Source organism: Neomonachus schauinslandi, chromosome 5 (genome assembly GCF_002201575.2).
Source record: "Neomonachus schauinslandi chromosome 5, ASM220157v2, whole genome shotgun sequence".
Taxonomy (NCBI): domain Eukaryota; kingdom Metazoa; phylum Chordata; class Mammalia; order Carnivora; family Phocidae; genus Neomonachus; species Neomonachus schauinslandi.
In genome coordinates, this window is record NC_058407.1 from 129,881,561 (window position 1) to 129,905,474 (window position 23,914).

The 23,914-nt window shown below is 41.0% G+C and overlaps 1 long non-coding RNA gene across 1 annotated transcript in view; it reads left to right on the top strand.

The window, feature by feature from the left end:
* Positions 1-21,748, top strand: part of LOC110586561 — a 34,371-nt gene extending 12,623 nt beyond the window's left edge. The window contains exons 2-3 of the long non-coding RNA XR_002480704.1: positions 10,922-10,976; positions 21,736-21,748. This is a non-coding gene — a long non-coding RNA (uncharacterized LOC110586561). The remainder of the gene's footprint in view (positions 1-10,921; positions 10,977-21,735) is intronic.
* Positions 21,749-23,914: the final 2,166 nt, after the last annotated feature.

Genomic DNA, 23,914 nt, shown 5'->3' on the forward strand with positions numbered 1-23,914 from the left:
TAATTAGGATCTTTATGAAGGAATACAGGGGAATAGGTGTTGGGTGGGTAACCAAGAGTTTCCACTCCACAAAGTAATAATAAACTTCACTGTTGAATTATTAAAATGGCATTTCCATGTTTAATCTACCTGGACTCCCTTTAATCAAAGCATTCATGTCAGGTGATTATTAGAATAAAAATTGTGAAGACAGTAGGCAAAGACGTTTTCCCATAATTGTTTTTATTTCTCTTAGGACTGCATTATTTTAATTTAAAATCAACACCAAGATCTTTCAACTTTTTATACAAAACATATGAAAGATGATAGGAGTTCCCACAAAACCTAGTTTTATTAAGAGAAAGCAATTTAGAACATGGACGTATTTCATTCTCCTAAGAGGAAAAAAAAAAATTTAATGTAGTAGATTCATCTGATAGGGAAGAAATATATAGAATAAAATTGAGAGCATGATACAGTGGGAAAAGGCTCAAGCTAGAAATTGACCCACCCAACCACTAAAATACTGTGTCTGTGTAAGTCACTTAAGAATATAAATGACTTGAAGGCTGCAGATTAGCATCCCACAAGCCAAATCTGGCCCTATGGTGAATTTTTTGAGGGAGAAGTGGATAGCATCCACTGTCTAGCCGTATCTGACATAATCCTACTGTTGGGAGCATAGTAACAGAGCTCCCAAGAGTAAGCACAACCAATCACCAAATTTCAGGAATTATATACAATTGTTCAGAGTCATATACAATGAAAATATGCTTAGAAGTTATCCCCAGAGCCTATAAAGATCCATTATATTATTAACATATCAAAAAATACATGTCTTCATTCAGAATTATTGTTTGCCAGGAATAGTTGCAAGATAGTTTATATAACTCAAGTCAAAAATCTTCTTATTATCCTATATTATATGACCCAGAGGGTAGTGTTTTAAAAGGACAATCCCTCAAAATGGTTACTGTCATGTTTTAATTTCACAAAGTCCATCCATCTTTTCTTTTTTTAAAGATTTATTTATTTATTTGAGAGAGAGAGAGCACAAGTGGGAGGGGCAGGGGGAGAGGGAGAGAGAGAATCTCAAGCAGACTCTGCACTGAGCAAAGAGCCCAATGTGGGGCTCAGTCCCACCACCCTGAGATTACAACCTGAGCTGAAACCAAGAGTTCGATGCTTCACTGACTGAGACACCCAGGTGCCCCCAAAGTCCATCCTCTTAAGAATCTACATATGTTCTAGAAGTGGAAATTACCTCTTCCATGGAATCGGAAGGATTGGCCATTTATACACATAGATGCCACTTTAACTCAGTTTACTTGCAAAATAGCACCCGCTTCAGTTTCATTGAGTGGCAGTGAAACCTTTGTCTAGCTGGAAAGCGTTGTCCTTTCAAAAAAGTGCTCCCACCAGAGAGCTCCCCTTGGCCCATGAAATGTCCTTCCTGATGCATGTGTCAGAGCCTATGCAAAAGTGCACAGAACGCATTTCCTATTCACCACTCAGAACTCATTCATCAGCATTAAAAGTTTTTGGCACATGCTGAACATTACATAATCATATGTCAGTACAGAAGCTTTAGCATTTGTCACTGTTCATGGTGAGCCATCCTCAACGTTGTAATATCATTGATATCTCCAGAAGATAACCCAAAGGTGTCTACTGGCTATATAATTTGTCAGACATTAATAAAGATTGGAACCATCAGAAAACATACAGTATTGATCCTGATAGCGGTTTTGATAAAATTTAAAAGTAGCCTCAGGTGTAGCTCCCTTAGATACGGGTGCTTGTTTGCTTGCTTGCTTGTTTGTTTGTTTTGGACAAGTGACTGAAACTGCCCCACGTGCTCATCTTTTTTAACTATATGCCAAAGACTTGTTAAACTTTCTGACTTCATGGCCAGCTTCTGACAGTTGCTTTCTCTTGTTGGAAAAACTTACTGTCTTCAGTGTGTTAATCCTTGATCCCAGTGAGGGTAACAAAAAACCTCAAGGAAATTTTCAGGAAAGTCCCGAGAAAACTTTGAAGAGTGTGTCTCCATTAGCAGATAACAGTGTCCGAAGATCCTCAGTCAATTGGTTTCTGAAGACCCTGGCAACTTAATTAAAAAACAGCGAAGAAATCCTGCATTAAACTTTTGTTACTTAAATGCAGTTGCTCCCTGCCAGAGCCTGAGGGTTTTCCCAAACAATGATTAGGAAAGTGAACAAAAGTGATCCTTTTGACCACATTAATTGATCTGTAGAGTGGAATTTCAGAAATCTTTTACTGAGCTAATTATCTAATTTTAAAACTAATCTGATGAAATAATTCAGGGAAAACCCCACAACTTTACTGGGTCCTTCAGATTAATATTTCAAAGCTCTCAAACATCTGGCTTACTTGCCCTTTACAGGATTTTCAACACGGCATTGTTGCGTAATGCATCCCTTCCAGCCAACTGGGTCTACCATCAGCCACATGTATCCTCACCTTCCCTTCTCTTCACCTTTGTCCACCATGTGTCTTGGCCTGACATGCTTTCATTTTTCTCCATGCTCTTCTTGGCTAAACTCAAGTCATGCTTCACCTTCCCCCATGAAGTTTTGGCAAATAACTTCCTCTCTGAACCCCTGTTGTTCTTATCATCCATTCCCCACATCGTACAATCTCTTAGATTATTGCTAGCACTTCATATATCTATTCCTCTTCTTTAATTGACCTCACATAGATTTTCCATGCCCAGACATGTTGTGTTATTTGTCTTTATGTCTGTCTAGAGCCTTATGAAATGCCTGGTGTGTGGCCGATGTCAATTATACCAATCTGAAGGGTTGAGCTGATGTAGTTAAATCATTTAATCTGAATACAAAGATAGAAAAATGGACTGTCAGGTAATAGTTGTAAGATAAGTAATGCATATCTGGGGTCCAGGAACCTAAAATAGATTTCTAAATCTGACACTAAGGAGACAGTGACTTATATTGGACAAGTCATTTCATCTACCCAGCTTCATGTTTCTCATCTGTCAAATTGGAAGAATAATAATGACTCTCAGATAAAAAGCTTCTGCACAGCAAAGAAAACAATCAACAAAAGTAAAAGGCAACCTTCGGAATAGGAGAAGATACTTGCAAATGACATATCTGATAAAGGGTTAGTATCTACAATATATAAAGAACTGATACAACTCAGCACCTAAAAAACAAATAATCCAATTAAAAAATAGGCAGAAGATATGAACACACATTTCTCCAAAGAAGACATCCAGATGTCCAACAGACACATGAAAAGATGTTCATCATCGCTTACCATCAGGAAAATGCAAATCAGAACTACAATGAGATATCACTCACACCTGTCAGAATGGCTAAAATCAACAACACAAGAAACAAGAGGTGTTGGCGAGAATGTGGAGAAAGGGAAACCTTCGTGCACTGTTGGTGGGAATGCAAACTGGTGCAGCCACTGTGGAAAACAGAGCTTCCTCAAAAAGTTAAAAATAGAACCCAACAATCCAGCAATTGCACTACTGGGCATTTACACCCAAAATATAAAACACTAATTCCAAGGGATACACCCACCCTTATGTTTATAGCAGCATTATTTACAACAGTTAAGATATGAAAGCAACTCAAGTGTCCATCAATAGATGAATGGGTAAAGAAGATGTGAGATATATAGATCTAATGGAATATTATTCAGCCATTAAAAAGAATGAAATCTTGCCATTTGCAATGACATGGGTGGAACTAGAGTATAATTCTAAGTGAAATAAGTCAGAGAAAGATAAATATCATATGATTTCACTCATATGTGGAATTTAAGAAAAAAAAAAACAAATAAGCAAAGAGGAAAGAGAGAGAGACAAACCAAGAAAGATCCTTAATTATAGGGAACAAACCGAGAGGAAAAGTATGGTGGGGGGGGGTGAAATAGGTGATGGGGATTAAGGAGTGTACTTGTTGTGATGAGCACCAGGGGATTAAAATAAAAACTTAAAAAAAATGCCTTCCTTACCTATTTCATTAGATCACTGTGAGAGTCAAATGATAGAATGTTTTTAAAAGTATACAAAGTTAATTACCTTACAAATATGAATGTTCATTGTTAGGCAAAAGAAACACTACCTTTAGAAATCCCATATCAAATGTAGTGAAGAGCTCCTAAAATTATCGACGCTGCTGTTAGTTTTAAGGTATATTATGATCAACTTTACATAGTGCTGTAGATCAGGTTGTTCTTCTTATTTTACAAATGAAAGTTTGAAGTTTTCTAGAAGCTAGTGATTGATGTAAAATGAATGACAGCACCAAAATGAGATACCTTCCTTGTTCTAGTCAGTTGCTTTGAGCCCAGTGGCCACCATGACTTCTTTCTAAATTTTTCCTGAAGCACTATTAAAGGTCTGATTCTTAGGGATATATATAAAGCAACACTCTGAAAAGACCAATCTCTCCTCTCTAAAGTTCCTAGCACCCTACATCAGTATACATAACGTCCTTGGATCCATGATTGGGCTCCATAACTCTTCTGTCTTCTGGCTTTCTTCTCTGGACTTTTTTTTTTTAAGGATTTTTATTTATTTATTTTGACAGAGAAAGAGAGCAGGAGATCACAGGCAGGGTGAGCAGCAGAGGGAGAAGGAGAAGAAGCAGGCCCCCTGCTGAGCAGGGAGCCTGATGTGGGGCTCGATCCCAGGACCCTGGGATCATGACCTGAGCCGAAGGCAGTCGCTTAACCCAACTGAGTCAGGTTGAGCCACCCAGGCACCCCGTCTGGCCTTTTTCTAAAGTCCAGATACTTATCATTTCTTAATCACTAACTTCCTCTGAGACAGTTCCATTTGGATATCCCACAAGAATGTCACACTGAAGAAAACCAAACCTGACTTGCCATCTCTTCCCTCTCACCCTTCCCATCCTGAAAATGGCAACTCTTTCTATGTTGTCTATCTCGGACATGTACAACCATCCACACGGTGGCCAAACCCAAAAACTGAGAAGTCATCCTTGGCCTCACTCTTACTGAAGACTTACTAATTCCTGCTCATTCTGTCTTCTTCCCATCTCATCATGGATCTGCATGTCCAAGAGCTGGGGTTCTCTGTCCATTGCTTTAGATTACCACCATAGTCTTCTAACTCATCGTCCATTCTATGACCAGAAAAATCCCTTTAAGATACAAACCAAATCCTATCAATCCCTTTCGACCCAGTGACAATTTCATTGTGCCTCCATTTCCATCCAGCAGGGGGATGAAGATGAACCATGTGTCCAACTCCTTCATATGCACGCAGGGCCTCCCTCACCCAGATCATATTCCTTCTTCCTTCAAGTTTCACCATAGATGCCAATGTCCCCTGGAAGATCTCCCTATTAACTCTCTTCTGAAAATGGACTGGGGAGTACCCTACACTTAACACAACTGAGCATTCTCCCACTGCCTTATAATCACCTTCTATTTGCCTGCACAACCCAGTAGCTTAAAACCTCCTTCAGAGCAGGACCAATCTTTCACCAAGTTGTTTCAGTTACTCTTATCCCCAGAGCCTATCCATGGTATCTTGTGTATAACACGCTTTCAATAAAGAAGAAGACAAACAAACAAACAACAACAAAAACAAGTTACTCTCCCTTCCTCTCTGCTTACTTTTCTTCAACAAACAAACAACAACAAAAACAAGTTACTCTCCCTTCCTCTCTGCTTACTTTTCTTCATCCTGAAATATTCTACCTCTTCTGCTCTGTTGGATATTATGAATCAAGTTTATTTCAGGACATCTTCTTAAGTGAATCTGCTCTTGTCAGTCCTTACTCTACATCCCTTCTCAGTGTGTCTATTAAATGAACGTGTGTCGTGTTTCTACTTTTTGGAACGTTGTAGATAAATTGTGAGGTTGAAGCTCCTGTATATAGCGTCTCCCAGCATCAACTTTGAACTCCTTGGGTAAGCACTGCTGTTCTTAAATCTTCAGTTCCTTGTGACTTCCTATGTTCACCAGCACTCAGTTGCTGCTCATTAAGGACTGTGTGGATGCGCCATCTTCCCATCCAGTCTTCACAACCCAAGCTCCTGTCATTCCTGCATCACTGTGCATTTTTCTGCATTAATTCTCTCACAACCTTGACAGACTCTTTGTTATGTTTCCATCTAACAAGGAACTGGAGCGTTCACTGACAGGGAGGCAGAGTGTAATGTGCCCAACTAAGAGCCAAGCAGGACTTAAAGATCAAAGACGTCCTTTCTCCCTAATCCAGGGCTCCCCCTTTTAGGTTGGACAAACCATTTTCAATACTTTAGGTTTTTCACCTATTAGGAGAAGGATTTGTAAGATTCCTACTAGCTCTATACAAGGGTATATTACAAAAGTAATAATAACCCAAACAAATGACAGATCTGATAACCAATGATAGTCAAAACTGACTATACCCTCATAGATAAAAATCTCTTTAAGATGTTTGCAACACGTTTTGAAAGAAGGAGGGTAAAAAGGATAGAGCTAGATCATCAAGTATTTCAGTTTTACATTAGCATGATTTTCTTAAGTCATGTCATTCCAGTGCTGCCCATGTAGGAGAAATTTGAAAGGCACTCACTGAACTAGCAGTCTTCCAAGGAGGAAGAACTAGAATCAAATAGAAAACAAATATTTAAACAAACCTCAAACCTTTCAAAGAAGGTATACTACATTGATCCCATTTTCCTATTTGTTTATTTTTTATGAAAATGCCTATTTAATTTGGTTAAACTATGCTAGGCAAAATGCCCAGTAACTGAGGTAGACACGTACATGAGAAAAGGGGTAGTAAGCAGATAAGGAGGCTGACCTGAAAAATCCGTGAAGTTAACTCTATTTTTTTTTTTATTTTTTATAGTCACTGACTTCACCACAAAATCAGATGGTGCGGTTTGTGCTCCAAAGGTTCTTTTGTTCCAACATAGCTATCTACATTAACATCAGAATTATCACTGCCACAAGGAGATTTTTTTTTATCTTACTTTAGTAATAATATTTCAGTGAGAATGCAGCTGGTAAAAATGTGTGTGTGCATATGTGTATATGAGTATATATATGTATATATATATATATATATATATGAATATAAAAATATGTTTTAAACTACAAGATGAAGGGGCGCCTGGGTGGCTCAGTCGGTTCAGCGTCTGCCTTTGGCTCAGGTCATGATCCCAGGGTCCTGGGGTGGAGCCTCACATCGGGCTCCCTGCTCAGCGGGGATCCTGCTTCTCCCTCTGCCACTCCCCCTGCTTGTGCTCTCTCTCTTTGTCAAGTAAATAAATAAAATCTTAAAAAAAATACTAAAATAAGATAAATCACAAGATGAAGTATTTAGCTACTTAAAAAATTACTAAAGCTTATTAATCCTAAATCATATTGATTTCCCTTATTTTCATATGTGGGGCTATAACAATGGTCATATTATTTTCATTTTTAATCTACATAGTATTCATTTATGCTATATTATTGTCATTAGCTTACATATTTCCTAATTTGGAGACGTTTTGGTAGTTTAAAATATGAGGGTCTTATAGATAGTGCTGCTGTGAGTATCTTTACTCAAATTTCTCTTTTGTATACATGCCTCACAGTTGAATGATTGGCTCTAGGTCTAGAAAAATAGGGGCGCCTGGGTGCCTCAGTCGGTTAAGCGGCTGCCTTTGGCTCAGGTCATGATCCTGGGGTCCTGGGATCGAGCCCCACGTCCAGCTCCCTGCTCAGTGGAGAGCCTGCTTCTCCCTCTCCCTCTGCCTGCCACTGTGCCTACTTGTGCTCTCTCTCTCTCCGTCAAATAAATAAACAAAATCTTTAAAAAAAAATAGAAAAATACATAGCTCTTATTACATCATTCTGGGTTTGTGATCAGCAAGATTGAACCAATTTATAAATGCCACCAATATATGAAGATAGATTCCCAATAGTCCAGCCCTCAGTAATTTTTTTAAATAGGTCCCTTTGTTTTATTAGGTCAAGTGGCATATCAAGATACCTAAAATCTGCATAATTTTCATTTACTTTACTGTTGATGACAATACATATGTCACCATGATCCTTTACTACTGCATCTACACAATGGAAATCTATGGACCACAGCTGTGGGCCAAGCACTGAGTCAAGACCGAAGACCGTAAAGAGGAACAGGAACAGCAAACAATGCTGTCCATCCACACAATGGAATACTACGTGACAACAGAAAGCAATGAATTGACACATTAACAAAGTAGAAGAATTTCAAAGGCATGATGCCAAGCGAAGGAAGGCAGTGAGAAAGCCATAGAGTGTATGACCCCATTTACATGATTTTCTGGAAAAGGCCGAAGCATATGAACAGGAAACAGATCGGTGGCCACCTGGAAATGGTCACCAGTGCTGGATGATAGAAGCATTCTGTATCTTGACTATGGTGGGGATTGCAGGGCCACCTTACACCTGTACCCCTAAAAGGCTGAGTTATACTAAATATAAATGATATTTCAACATGCCTGACTCTAAGAAGTGCCAATTGCCACCATGTAGAGTATTTTGTAAGAGTGAAGATTCTTCAGCCAGGCTTCTGGAACTCATATTTCTTCCATATCCCTTCCTGACTCAGTCATCCTGCCCTGCATACTTACTTAACCTCTCCGTGCTTCACCTTGCCAATCTTTAAGTTGGGTGTAATATGTCATGGGGTCATTAGGAAAGAAAATCAATGCAAAGCATCTAGGATACTGTAAGAGATTGATAGATTTCCTTTTCTTATTTGAGTGTTGCAATAGACTAGTAGATCCTGTCCAGTGGGAAACAGGCAAGTGGCCAGAAAAGCCCATTTTGGAAAGAAGTAACTCAAATACCCATAGTTTTTGCCTAATTATGAGCCAGAGAGATAAATATTAAACACAAATATCACTTTTGCTTACAAAATACGCAGTTTTTCTTTTTCTAACTTTATTATTATTATTATTAAAGAATGAGACCCAGAGTGCATCAGAGCTATTGAGACGAATACTCTTGTATTCCTCGTAGATGTGTAACTAGATCTACCTTTACAGAAAACAACGTGGCATCGGGACCGAGGGTCTGAAAATATTAAAACTCTTCAACTTAAGGGTGCCTGGGTGGCTCAGATGGTTAAGCGTCTGCCTTTGGCTCAGGTCATGATCCCAGGGTCCTGGGATCGAGCCCCACACCGGGCTCCTGGCTCAGTGGGGAGTCTGCTTCTCCCTCTCCCTCTGCCTCTCTCCCTGCCCATGCAGTCTCTCTCTCTGTATTCTGTGTCTCAGATGAATAAATAAAAATCTTAAAAAAAAAAAAACTCTTCAACTTAGTCATTTTGCTTTTATTTTTTTTAAAGATTGTATTTATTTGTTTATTTGAGAGAGAGAGAAAGAGAGCATGAGCAGGGAGAGAGGCAGAGGAAGAAGCAGACTCCCCACTGAGCAGGGACCCCCGATGTGCTTCTCAACCCCAGGACCCTGGATCATGACCTGAGCTGAAGGCAGCCCCTTAACTGACTGAGCCATCCAGGCATTCCTAGTGGTTTTGCTTTTAAAATGTTTCCTACAAAAGCATCAATAAAGCCCAGAGAGATTTATGTGCAAGATCAACTATTGTGATTACTTATAAAAGAAAAAAGAAGGGCCACTCCCTAAGTATTAGAGAAATTATTTTTGATATCTGCATACTGCTGCATAAGTACACGCATGAGCATTCATGCGCGCACGCACACACACGCGCGCACACACACACACGCAGATACGTTTGAGGAAATTAGTAAATGGGCACAGGAAGAAATGCAGCCCAAACATGAACTTTTTTGGAAGGCTCAAGATCTGGCTCCTGAAGGAAAACTGAAGTTTCTTACGTGGGAAAAATTGAGAATTATACTTTGTGCCAAAAGGCCAAAAGCCTAAGGATACTTACGGTGTCCTGGGAAGGCCAAACCTCCTAGAGTAATTAGAGTATGGAGTTCACAGGAAGAAGTGATATGATACAAAATAAAGAATTAGCCTCAGGAGTTGTTGTTTTTTTTTTTTAAGATTTTATTTATTTATTTGACAGAGAGAGACACAGCGAGAGAGGAAACACAAGCAGGGGGAGTTGGAGAGGCAGAAGCAGGTTTCCCGCCGAGCAGGGAGCCCAATGCAGGGCTCGATCACAGAACCCTGCGATCATGACCTGAGCCGAAGGCAGACGCTTAACTACTGAGCCACCCAGGCGCCCCCAGCTTCGGGAGTTTCTAAAAGATCAGTACGTCATGCTCACAAGCCCAAACTGTAGTTTGCAAATGCAAACCATTAGAGCTTTTTTTTTTAATATTTTATTTATTTATTTATTTGAGAGAGAGAGCAAGAGAGCACAGCAGGGGCAGTGGCCGAGGGAGAGGGAGAAGCAGGCTCCCCGCTGAGCAGGGAGCCCCATGTGGGGCTCAATCCCTGGGATCATGACCCGAGCCCAAGGCAGACGCCTAACGGACTGAGCCGCCCAGGTGCCCCCCATTAGAGCTCCTTAAGATAAGGCTTAATACAATTGTTTGACTTTAGAAAGACACCCCTGGTGAGCAGGGTCATCCCATTTTCCTCCTTTGGATATTTACCAAATAGAATTAGATATTAAAAAAAAAAAAGCTTAAAAATTAATAGCAAGAGATAGCTCCCAAGTTGAGCACACCAGATAAGGGATTACAAAGTGCAACAAGATTCATGGTGATTTAAAACATCTCATTATGGACTCACAAATGTTTGTTGAATCCATTACTTTCATAGGAAGGCAAGCCCATTATTGCCATCACCTGTTTTTTGTTGTTTGGGTTGGATGATTTTCTAACGAAGGCTTGTTTCCTCAACTTTGATCTTTTTTTTTTTTCCTACCTTCTGGGCTGTTTTGCCCCACTTTTAGAACACAGTTTAGCTCCTGGGTATTTTGCAAACTCTATTTTTTTCTTCTTGATAGGTTCATCAACTAATGCTTGTGCTGTTTGGAATCCTAAATCAGCAATCCAGTGAAGGTGAGTTATTCCCCCTTTGCTTCTCCATCTCTGAGTCATCCTTTGCAAAATGGCAGGCACTGCTTCCAAAGAGCAGTCAAGGCTTGGAGTGGTTACACCCTGAACAAAACACCATCTCCTTGCCCAAACTTTTATCAGAAAGCGTTGCAGAAACTCATTAAGTCACTTGAGTCAAAGATCCAGGTGAGTCATTCTGAACCTCCACCCAGTTCAACTTTTCCCTCTGGTAACAATTAATTATATTTTTCCCTTTTCCTACTCCCACCTCCACCAACATTCAATCACCTGTTCCACATGGTCACACACACTCACTCTGAGTTTATAAGCTCATATAAGGTTCACTCGCTTGGCACTCACAGGAGAGAGATAAGAAATAAAATGTCTCTAGCTTTTCTACTGAGTGCCTGGCAGTAGGGAAAAAAAAAAAATTAAAAACTTAGTCCTAAAAGTCATGTAACTTAATCTTAAAGAGCATTTGCTTTTTGACTTCACGTTTTAACTTCTTGATGAAAGAATGTAAGGCAAACACTCTACATGAAAATATTCCAGTGAAAGCGTGCTATCTTATTAATTATTCAAGTAATTTAACATAGCTTGCCTGGTGAGACCCAGTCTGGGTGGAGGATACGTGAATCTCAGATGTGCGAAAGAGTACTCATAGAAAGTGCATGGGCTCGGGGCACCTGGGTGGCTCAGTTGGTTAGGCGTCTGACTTCGGCTCAGGTCATGATCCTGGGGTCCTGGGATCGAGTCCCGCATCGGGCTCGCTGCTCAGCGGAGAGTCTGCTTCTCCCTCTCCCTCTGCCTCTCCCCCTGCTTGTGCTCGCTCTCTCTCTCAAATACATAAATAAATAGAATCTTTTAAAAAAGGAAAAGAAAGAAAGTGCGTGGGCTCTGCAGTTAATCGAACTGGGTTTGAACATCAGCTCTCTCATTTCCCACCCTATGACTTTAAACAAGTCTTTCCACCTCACAGAGCCATGATTTCATCTATTAGACTAACACCTATCTCAGATGGTTGCCATGGGGACTTACTATAACAACATATTTAATGCTAAGCAGAATGGCTATTCTTTGGGAAGTAATAATGCAACAATAATAAACAATAATAATAAACACTCTGCTAAGCATTCTATCTAAATTAACTCAATCCTCTCAACAACCTCATGAGGGAGATACAGTTGTCCCTTCAATAATGCAGGTTTAGGGGTGCTGACCCCCGGTAGAGTCAAAAATCCATGCATAACTTTTGACTCCCCCCCCAAACTTAATAGCCCCTTATTGATCAGGGCCCTTATGGACAACATAAACAGTTGAGTAACACATATTTTGTATGTTGTATGTATTAGATACTGTAGTCATCCAATAAAGTAAGGGAGAGAAAAAATATTATTGAGAAAAATCGTAAGGAAGAGAAAATACACAGCAGTGCTGTACTGTATTAATGAAAAACAAAACTATGTAAGGGGATCTGTGTAGTTCAGACCCATGTTGTTCCAGGGTCAACCATACTACCACTATGCCATTTTACAGAAGGGGAAAGGGAACCACAGAAAAGTGAATTTCGTTATTGAAGATCATAAAGACATGAACTGCATAAAGCAGATTCGAATCCGGAATCCATGCATTAAACCATAATGCCTCTGGATGCATTCCCTTCTCTCCTTAAAGATTACGAAGAGGGTTAGCTGGCAATCTCAAAAGTTCTGTCATCTTGAGGGTTAGTAATTGAGTTGGAAGCCAGGACCTTTCAACCTAAGTCTCCAATTCCTTTCTTGTATATTTCCCTAAGAAACAAAACAAAGATAAACAAAAGACATAATAAAGCATTGGATAAGGGTGGATGGTGGGTTTCGAATAAGAAACTAGAATGTTGCACTACTGCCTTATGATAATGAGGAGCCCAGGTAGAGCAACTAATTAGTTGGTAATGACCTGTTCTGAAATAGCCATGTCAGGTCCTTACACTGCTTAAGAGTCAGATCCATGAGGCTCTGGAAAATTCTAAGGAGGAAACCATCATTGCAGCTAGCACTCGGGTCCACCTTCTCCTCTTCTCATGCTAACATCTTACTTAGCGGCATCCAGCCCCCACAACACCGTAAAGAAGGCAAAGCTGGATTTTGGTTCTGTGTCCCTCTCTTTCTCCCTAGTGTTTCTTCCTCCTACTCACCAACCCCCTCCCGTCCACCCTCTGTGGGTGAAGCAACAAATACCTCAAGTAAAATGACTGTCAAGAGAGTTGACATGCTCTAGCTGGTAATGGAGCCCCCAGAAGTCACTTGGTGGAAACAAACAGCAGCCCACCCTCTCACCCACAAGACAGCCCATTTCCTTCAGGAGTATCTGTAGACCCATCATAGCCTTCTAAGCCTCCTACCCTTCTGGGGTCATGAACACACTCAGCAAGCCATGCATCATGCTTCCATATCTAAATCCACAGGTATTTTCCCACACCCACCCAAACAGCTACCCTGGCCTTGCAGTTCAAGGCCAACAGCCGTGAGGACAGAGCCAGCTGTAATTGAGGAGATGGGAGGTGTGGATTTGTTACCTGGGCCCCACCTGCTTCTGACCCGAGGCAAGAGGAGCCCTGGAAACCATTCCAACTCTAATAAGGAAAGAGGCACTGTAGGTCAGGGAGACGTAATGGAAAGAGACTCCCTTTCCTTAACTGATTGAATCAGTGATGGGGCTACGTACGAGGTGTTAGGAGAGCGATTACTTTCGATCACAGGGAAAACTTCAGTAGCATGACGATGACAATTATAGTTCACATTGTTGGAGCACTTACCATGCCAGGCATTCTTCAAAACTCCTTCATGGAGTACCTCGTTTAATATCCTGACTACAATCCTTTGAGGTTGGCACTGTCACCCCCATTGTAGAGATGAGAACACAGGTAGAGAACGGTTAAGCAATCCTTCTCAACTCATGGCAAGTGAGGAAGACGGGATAGAAACCCGGCAGGCAACCATCCGAGCCCTTGTTCCCAACTCCTTCTCCACGACTAACCAAAGCTGGGACTGGCAAACTTTGCCTGGGATGACCCAGGTAGTAACTGTTCTAGGCTATGCATTCGGCCCTAATGAACTCAAAGCCGCCATCGACTAATTTAAACCAGGGGGCTTTGCAGCATTTCAATAAAACTTTATTTATGAACAAGGAAATTTGAATTTCATACCATTCCCCGTGTCATGAAATATTCTTCTTTTGACTTTTTTCCCCCAACCGATTTAATAGGTATAAACCATTCTTGGCTCACAGGCCCTATGAAAACAAGCAGCAGGCCACATTTGGCCCACAGGCCATGGTTTACAGATTCCTGATCAAAAAGATTGAAAAAAAAATTAAAACAAAGACAATTGGAGAGAAATGTGAATCACGTTCTTTTTTTTTCCCTGCCATTTTCACCTTGTATTTATTTCCACAAGGTTATTTCCATCATCCCTTTTCCTATCATCTGAACCCACGCAGTCCAACTGCGGAATCGGCTGGTATCTCCACGTTAATAAGCCGCGTGGCCTTGAGCAGTTAACGTGACTCTTATGTCATGGCTTCCTTGTTTTACTGACAGTAGTTGTGTCACGGGTTTGGTAGTTGTAGGTATTCAATTACATCATGCATGCTAAGCAACCATCCAGGTCCTCAGCACATTGTAAACTCTCAATAAATAAATGTTAACTCTTACGACTACTAGAATCATTATCATTACTGCTACTATTATCAACACCATCGTCACCCCAGCTGAGAAAATGAACATAGCACCTCTCCCGCAGTTCACCTCTGCAACTCTCTGTTGACTGATGTTCTACCTTGGAGGTGAGTTAAAAAAAAGTCCTGTAGGGGTGCCTGGGTTGTGATCCCAGAGTCTTGGGATGGAGCCAAGAATCCGGTCTGGGCTCCCTCCTCAGCAGGGAGCCTGCTTCTCCTCCCTCTGCCCCTCCCCCCTGCTTGTGCTCTCTCATGCACGCTTTCTCTCTCAAGTAAATAAATAAAATCTTTGAGGAAAAAAAAAAAGAAAGTCCTCTAAATATCCTCCCCATTCTCCTCACAGTATCACACCCCAAACCCAGCCCCTACAGGAAAAAAAAAAAAAATACACTTCTGTATTGCTCCATATTCTCAACATTCTAGGGGTGGGGGGGAAATCTCATCTACATGGAATTCTAGCTGTTTGTCTTGGGCTCACTCCCCGGCAGCATCCAGCCACTTTCTAATCTGTACTAATTACCAACCTTTCGCTTGCCTTTGACTCTTTGGTGCTTGTTTGCAATGCTCCTGGGTCACGAGAAGAACGAGGAGATACAAAACCTTCCTAATGAACCTCTGTGAGTTAGAACAAGCATAATTTTTTTCTCATTTAAGTGGGCCATATGTGTGCAGAAGGCGACTCCGGGATGGTAGGGAAGGCAACTCATTGACTGAAGCGTGTTGCTTCAACCTCCGAGAACAGCTATCTGCACTGTGAGCCTCATTCTCTGATACTTATTGAATATTTGCTGTGTCTCCCAGCTATGTGAAGCTCCCGAATCATTTCTGTGATAGCGACAGGTGAAATGCACGACTAGGATGCTAATGAAGACATGGAAGTTACCACTCTCGATGTGTGGGCCAAGGAACACTGACTCCGCTGTGAGTCCTGTTGCCTCATTAGCTCACACTCCCTGCTTTCCTCTCAAAAGACTTGTGGACAGGTAGCGCCAGTGAAGTTCATCACTTATCGGCTGGCAAATCAGCTGAGCATGACTCGGTTATCTGATTCCCTCTTTCAGAGGACTGATGGGTTATGTTCTCAGAAGGGCATGACAATCATCAGGAAAAAGAGCCAGCTCTGGTTCCCAGAAAATGCCTTACTCGTCATTTTGAGGTTTCCATATCACTGGAGCCAAATGTTAGCACCGGTGGGCTTGAAGAGCAAGAAGGATCCCGGCCGTTTTTTGAGAAAGGAATAGGCTCTTTGGAACTTTTAAAGTGCATTGGTGTGAAATCACATAATCATAGCTAAGATAATTTTAGCAGTTGGAAGTGTGTGCGGCAAGGGCAGAGTCTCCAGCGGGCATAGCGGACAGACGCCCAGCTTCCTTCGTAGGGCTGGCCCCATCTCTTCCAAAGGCTTTGCTACATTTTGTTTAGTCATTAGTTTGGTGAGAGCTTCTCCTGCTTCCCAAACCAGCTAGCAGTCTATGTGGACCAACTCTGTTGATTCAAAGTTTTATTTTATTTCTTTCTGGAATCACAAAACTACTCAATGTATTGAAAACCTGATGGTGAACCTACTGGCCCAACTAGTTTCTTGATTTGGTTGTAAATTCAAGAACTCTAAGCAGTGAATAGAGAGATCATTGGGCACAAGAATTCTGCCTCTTCTTTTTCCCAGGAAATCAATCTCAGACGAAAATGTGAAGTAGGCAGTTTACCTCCATGCGCGGTCACCTCTGAGCCCACCTCCTCACTGCTACTTCCTTGCAAGTACCTCCCTGGGGCCCAATCCCTCTTAGTTAACACCAAGAAGGTGATGCTGGAGTATTCACTCTCGCTTCCAGTATGATGTGATATTTTATTTTTTAAAAATTACAATAATGCTAATGCAAAGCAATAAATATCCCATAGCAGCATCTCCCACATTTATAATAAGACCCCATTCTCCTCACAGTATCACACCCCAAACCTTCCTAGGATAAAGCTTCCTAGTAGAACCCTTCCAGGGACCTCTCCTCTCATACCAACAGACGAACAGCCCATCTTCACTTCCTCCACCAACATGTATATGGCCATTTTGCTGTAAGTTCACAATCTGTTACCCAATTTGGGGGGCATAATAAAAGAGATTAACGCCTGTTGTGAACAAAGGTTTATAAAATCTTTTTTTTTTAAGATTTTATTTATTTATTTGAGAGAAAGCATGAGCTGTGGGGAGGGGAAGAGGGAGAGGGAGAAGCAGGCTCCCCGCTGAGCAGGGAGCCCCATGTGGGGCTCGATCCCAGGACCCTGAGATCATGACCTGAGCCGAAGGCAGACACTTCACTGACTGAGCCACCCAGGTGCCCCAAGTTTATAAAATCTCACCAGGAATTAACAGATAGTAGTAGTAATGCAACTCCCCATTCCTTGTCAGAAGATACAGGGGATCTTTGACAACATCTCCTCTCTCTCTCTCCACCCTTCACCTCCCCACACACGTGCAGAGACTTGATGAAAGCGTAATGGGGGTAGAGAATCCTGGTGTAGAAAGGCAGCAAATGCATCTTTGTTCAGAAACGTCCTTGTCTCTTACTTCATTATCAAGAACGTTACCTAAAGAGTAGCTGACATATAGTAGTCACTCAATTACTATTTCTTAAATGACCAAAAATGTGACTAATTTATCAAGTTTTTGGAAGCAATATGAAGACACACTTTTTTTTTTTTTAATTCTGGGGGCCTTGTGAGTTAAAACCTAAAGAAATTCTTACTCAAAAAGTTTAAGTATCAGGAGCCAATAAATGGTTCTCCTGTACATTGCTTCGAGTGCTTATATCCATTCTTATTTTCCTATCTGAAAAAAAAATGAAGTATAACTAGCAAAAGAAATGAAAACTTATACCCACACAAAAACTTGTACACAAATGTTTATAGTGGCTTTATTTGTAGTCACCAAAAACTAGGAACCATCTAAAGGTCCTTCATATGCAGAATGACACCTACACTGACTGTGGTACATCCATGCAGTGAACATTACTGATAGGAAGGAGCACACTACTAATACACACAACAACACACATGAACTCAAAAGCATTACACTAAGTCAGGAAGAAGCCAGAGTTAAAAGGCTGCACATTATGATTCAATTTATATGACATTTTTGTTGAGACAAAACTACAGAAACCATCATTGTCAGTGGTTGGGGAGGAGGGATTGACTGAAAAGTGGTAGAGGGCATCAGTGGGCACGATGGACTTGCTTTACATCTGATTGTGATGGTGGTTAGTCAACTGAACACACTTGTGAAACCTCATGCAGAGGTGAGCCCTAAAAAGGAGGAATCATACTATATATAAATTACACCTTAACTTATAAAAATGAAAGTAAAGTATAACAATGCTCCACAGCTCAGTAAGATGGACAGATTTTTGCAGGTATTCAGTTTTGGTCCTGCTAAAATGTACCCCCATCCCCTTTTTTGAGCTTTAAATTTGGAACCAACAAAGGCAGCATCTGTTTTGGGAGAGGAATACTCTGGAGATTTGGTTACCCTTGAAGGGATTTTATGTTTGGAGGCATTATTGAGGGGACCAAGGATGTAATATTGTAAGGACTATGGATCCCCTAATATTCTGATCCACCATGATTGTACTTTTTACCTGGCTAGAGTGTAGTAAGGATAAATTAGTTAATGGGTGCAAAGGATTTTGAAGATGAAAAGCACCTGATGAGTTCTAGAAGCACCATTGTTAATGCTGAGACGGGACTGGAGGCAAAAGCATTTTCTTTTTTTTTTTTTTTTAAAGATTTTATTTATTTATTTGCGAGAGAGAATGAGAGACAGAGAGCACGAGAGGGAGGAGGGTCAGAGGGAGAAGCAGACTCCCCGCTGAGCAGGGAGCCCGATGCGGGACTCGATCCCGGGACTCCAGGATCATGACCCGAGCCGAAGGCAGTCGCTTAACCGACTGAGCCACCCAGGCGCCCGCAAAAGCATTTTCAAAGGCAGAACCTGGGCAAGTTTTTCTATCACTTTGTGTCAATTTTCTAACCGGCTCTCACACAGCAATTACACAGCTTTGTACCTTTGTGCTGAAGCATAGACCACTTGAAAGAAGAAAGGCTCTGTACAAATGCTACAGAAACAATAGTGAGCTTGGTCAACTGGACAAGTCAAAACCAAGAGCAAAGGTGAGAAAGTAAATACCTTAGAAGTAAATAGAGCAAAACATATTATGAATTGCAGAACATCCCACCTTATTGAACAGATGCATGTTCCAAAGTCCAATGCCTATAGAGAATTATTCTACTAAAAGTTTATTAGGGAGAAATAAAGAATCTCTTTATAAGTAATCCGATTTGAAAGAATGTTATGCTGAAGTTCAGAATTTTATAGATTAAATTTCTTACAAAAGGCCAAGGTCTTCACTGGACAGGTCTGCCACCTGAAGATTGATGCGTCCAGATTCAGCGTTCATATCTTTTCCCTCAAACACAGTGAGCACAGTGAACACAGCTAAGTGTCATCCGCAGATGATCCCAACCCTCACACCACAATTTTTCTCCCAAATGGTTGCACTTATTGTCTTAATTTTTCTCTCTTTTTATTTCCCCTGCCTCTTCTCTGATTGAAGTACAAAGTAATAGCAAAGACCTGGCCAAAAGCCAATGAGTCTGAGGGAGAAGGAGGAGAAAAGAGGTTTGGTGAAGCATCCTGTGAGATAGATATCCTGGCCTTAAGTCATTAGACTTTCCACCATAAAAGCACAACAAATGAGCCTGCAGGTATTCCTGCTTAACTGAAAGAGCAGAACAAAGGAACAGCCCTCATTTTTTTACCTAAATGTTGAATGAAATCATTGGAAGGATGGGTGTCTACACAATTCTGATGGACAACATGGCAGAGTGAAAAATTTTATGGGTCCATGTATTATGAAATCTGAATTCTGCCATTAAATAGCTGGTGGACATTGTGCAAGGCTTGTGGTCTCTCTGGACCTCAATTTCTTCATCTGTGAAATTAGAGTATTTCATGAGATAACCTCTAGGATCCCTTTTCAGTTCTAAAGTCCAGATTCTATTTGTTCCCCTTTAAGGTAAAATAGCGATTTGTGAACCTAGAAATAACTCCAAGATTTGTCTTTCTTCATTCCCCAATTTTTGAAACAAGCTAACAAGAAACAGCACCATTATTGATACTGCAATTGTTAGTTCCTTTATTTTTATATAGAATGGGAATCCCATATTGAGCCTTAACTACACCCACCATTCAAAGACATGCCTGGGTGCACTTACAGAACGAATAGCATAAAAAAACAAACAAACAAACAAACAACAACAAAAAAACATTATTTGCATGCAGGCCAAGGAGACTCCTGTTAGAAGATTATTCCGTATAGTCGGCAATTGTGCAAAGTAGACCCAATTAGAAAGCGTTACATTTAGAAGAGCAAGTGATTCTGACAGCCTGGTGTCTGACACTTGGATCTGTCTACCAGCCGAGCCCCCATGAGACTCTTAGTCAAGCTACCCAATGTAATGCCTGAAGAGAAGAGTGACATTCTTTAGCATTATGTAGCGTAAGCTCCTTGAGAACACCAAAGGATCTGTAGAGGAGGAGAAATGGCAGTATTTCCTGGCTGAACTGACTGCCTGGAAGCCACAACCATGTAGCCAACTGTCACAGTAGGACCCATCCCAGCAATGCACAACAGGAGTGGCGGGGACGCCAGCGGTCAGGGGTTTCCAGTTAGGAACAAGCTGAAGCTGGATCAACGTTACTAGTTCCCCATCCCAAGGGAAGGCACACAGATGGGGGTTTTTTGGGGTTTTTTTGCGGGAGGGGGAGGATTGGTGAGTAGATATGAAATGTCCCTGCCAACATCCAGTTAAAGGGTGTGGGAGGGATGGGAAGTAATTGGTCCAGAGGGCTAAAAAGGAAACAGGAGTGTGACCCAATAAAACTCAGGTTGTAGCTGTGTCTTTAATTCACCAGGTTGCCATAATACTATTATTTTCACAGAGGAGATCATAGGAGAGGAGCTACCATTATTAATCCAATTCACTATGTAAGTATTGGAGAGGAGATATACTTCAGTAATCTTAAGTAAATACTGAAAGAAAATCACAGAATTCCTTCTATGCTCTCAGTTGAATGCTAGGGGTTTCCTGATGTCTATTGGGAACTGGGAGACCCTCCGGAGCCTCACCTTTCCCTTCCCCCAATTTTTCATTCCCTAATTTGGCTTCTGTGTGTCTGTATCATCCGATGTTACAATACTACCTTGAAAAGTTTTTTTTTTGTGAAAAGAGCCATCCCATTCAATTAGAGGTTTAGAGGATTGAGGATTTTGATAAACTTAGTCCCTATCTTCAAAAATGTTTTAAGTCAGGGGCACCTGGTGGCTAAGTCGTTTAAGCACCGACTCTTGGTTTTGGCTCAGGTCATGGTCTTAGGATCCTGAGATGGAGCCCGACTCAGGCTCTGCACTCAAGGTGGAATCTGCTTGAGATTCTCTCTCTCCCTCTGCCCCTTCCCTCATATGCTCTCTCTCTCTCTCTCTCAAATAAATAAATAAATCTTTAAAAAAAATCTCTCTCCCTCTGCCCTCCTCCCACCCCACCCTCGAGCTCACTCTGGCTCTCTCTCTCTCTCTTTCTCCTTCTCTCTGAAAAAATAAATAAATCTTTAAAAATATAATTTAAGTCAATTTTATACTTCAGGGGATCTTACCAAGAAGAAATTTGATGCCTGCAAAATATAATTGCAGACCTACGCATTATAACAGAGCAAAGATTCATAGAAAAGATACTGAACTTGTTTACAAGAAAAATCAAATCATGAAATTAGGATTAGCTTCCACACAGTTGGCATTATGTTGTTTTAGAACTATAATTTCTCTCTCCCTCCTCCCTTACCCCTCTGTCTCCACTCCTCTCTTTCCTTATCTCTAGGAAAACCTTTCCATAATATCATCTGACATAAGGCTCTAGGTCTTATCCACACTAGTGATGACTCCCATAGATTCTGAGGCATTTAAGTGGTCCAGATATAACTGGCATCCTTCCATTCCAGTCAACAGGCTGCTGGAACTCGGGAACTGGGGTGAAAGTGCAGGTCAGATGTTCTTGCCCCTGTGTGATCCCCCAACCAGGTAGGTCACTCATCCCTTCCTTCATTCATTTCATTTTTATTTTTTCCATTCAATCTTTGTTTCAACAAATGGTTTTGAGTCCAACTATTCATGAGATGAAATGCAAGGCACCTTGTGATTTACTTGTGACTTTTATCATGTTCTATTTTATTATCTTAGCTGTCCTTTATTAAGGCATTACTATGTGCCAGGAACTAGACGGGGCACTTCATAGGCATCCATTCATTTAATCTTGAAAGCAAATCTGTGAAGCCTGGGTACCTTCCAAATTTGATAGATAAGGAAAGAGGCTCAGAGGATTCAGTGGCACCATGGGTAGATAGAAGAGATTTGTCTTCCTGATTCCAATGGCTATTATTTTTCTAGAACATAAACTAAGTAACTAAGTAACTAAGTAACATAAACTAAGCTACTCTGATGGAAGCAGAGTTCAGGGATTCAGAGACCCCTCAGCTCATGTCCCCGACTCCAATCTGAAAACCACTGCCCTCCATAACCCCTTTAACCTTAACTGCATAATTTAAAATCTTCAGGGTTCCCCAATCTGAAGATCTTCAGGGTTCCCCAATCTGAAAACCACCTTCCATAACCCCTTTAACCTTAACTGCATAATTTAAAATCTCCTCAAAGATGAGATTAGTAGCTTATTAATTGTATTAATTTCCATAGCATCTTTCTCTGGGCCATGAACGTGGAGGGTGCTCAGTAGAGAGGGGCTGAATTCTTCAACTCTCCACTGTACAGAACGTTGTGCCAGAGAATGACTATCATCCTTTATGAATTTCCACAGCCATTGGGTTTGATCACTGCTATCCATGAAAATGAGCAAATTCACTTGAAGGTAAGACTTTGGGACATAGTTTCTAGGAACAGGACTTGATAGCATCAGAAATTTCCAGAAAGTGGGTCTCTTTGGGGTTTTTTTTGTGTGTGATATCTCTAAGTAGAGTTTACAAAGAACTAGAGTAGAAATATCTAATTTCAACGGCTGTTTTTGCAAAGTATCAGGTAGACCAGTAGAGCTCATGACTACCTCTTCAGGAAGAGCAAACTGGCATTAGGAAACCAGTCATCAGGATAGAGAGATATGAAAAATTTTACTCTGGTGGCTTCTGAAGATTGGGAGAATGGTCTGAATAAGGCAAGCTGTGTAGGGCAGACATCTAGCTTCGCCCAGGGCATAATCCAGCTGTTGGCATGCAGAATGGCAGGTAAACAATTTCAGAGAGAAATGTTGCCCAGCTGCATTCCAAGGAGCCCTGGTGTCCCAAGATGGTAAGAGGCCTAAACACAAAAAAGATTCTATGGACGAACGGTTTGGGGAAATATTACCACCTCCAACTACTCTTAGACACTCTTGATGCATTTGAAAAACTAAAAGTCTCCGGAAGACTTGCTCACGTTTACCAAACTTACTTAGCCTTAGAAACATTTTTCAAGGACTACCAATTACCATCTTGCAGAATACTAGCTTTCATTATACTCATTTTTGCTACTTGTATGTAACAGAATGCTATTCTTCAGTTATTGCTACCCGTAGGCATTGGTCTTGATCTAGGAAAGCAGAAATAGCTGCAGGCCTGCTTGAAGTTTGATGATAGACCAGAGGAGACTAAGACAGGGGTTGGTAAACTAGGGCCAGAGGGCCAAACCCCCGCTGTCTCATGTCATTATAAATAAAGTTTTATTGGAACTCGGCCACAGCCTTTCATTTGCAAATGGTCTTTGTCAGCTACAATGGCAGAGTTGAGTCATTGTGACAGCAATCATGTGGGCTACAAAGCCTAAAACCTTCTAGTCCTTTGCAGAAAATGTTTGCCTATCCCTGGTCAAGAACATCTCATTTCTACTTAAACCATCTTCACAAAAACTTCAATTTTGAAAACAATTACATCAACATTTCTACCTTTAATTTCTCTCTTAACTCCAAACTCCTGTGCATATTTATTTCCTGGGGTGCCTTGCCATATTTCCAACGTGAGAAACAATTCCCAAGAACTGTGGAAATAATCCTGGTTTGTACAGCCCATGAGTTCAGCCTGAATGAATGAACCGATTCTTAATTGTTTTTTTTCTCCTTTCCTATTTCTACTTTTGTTC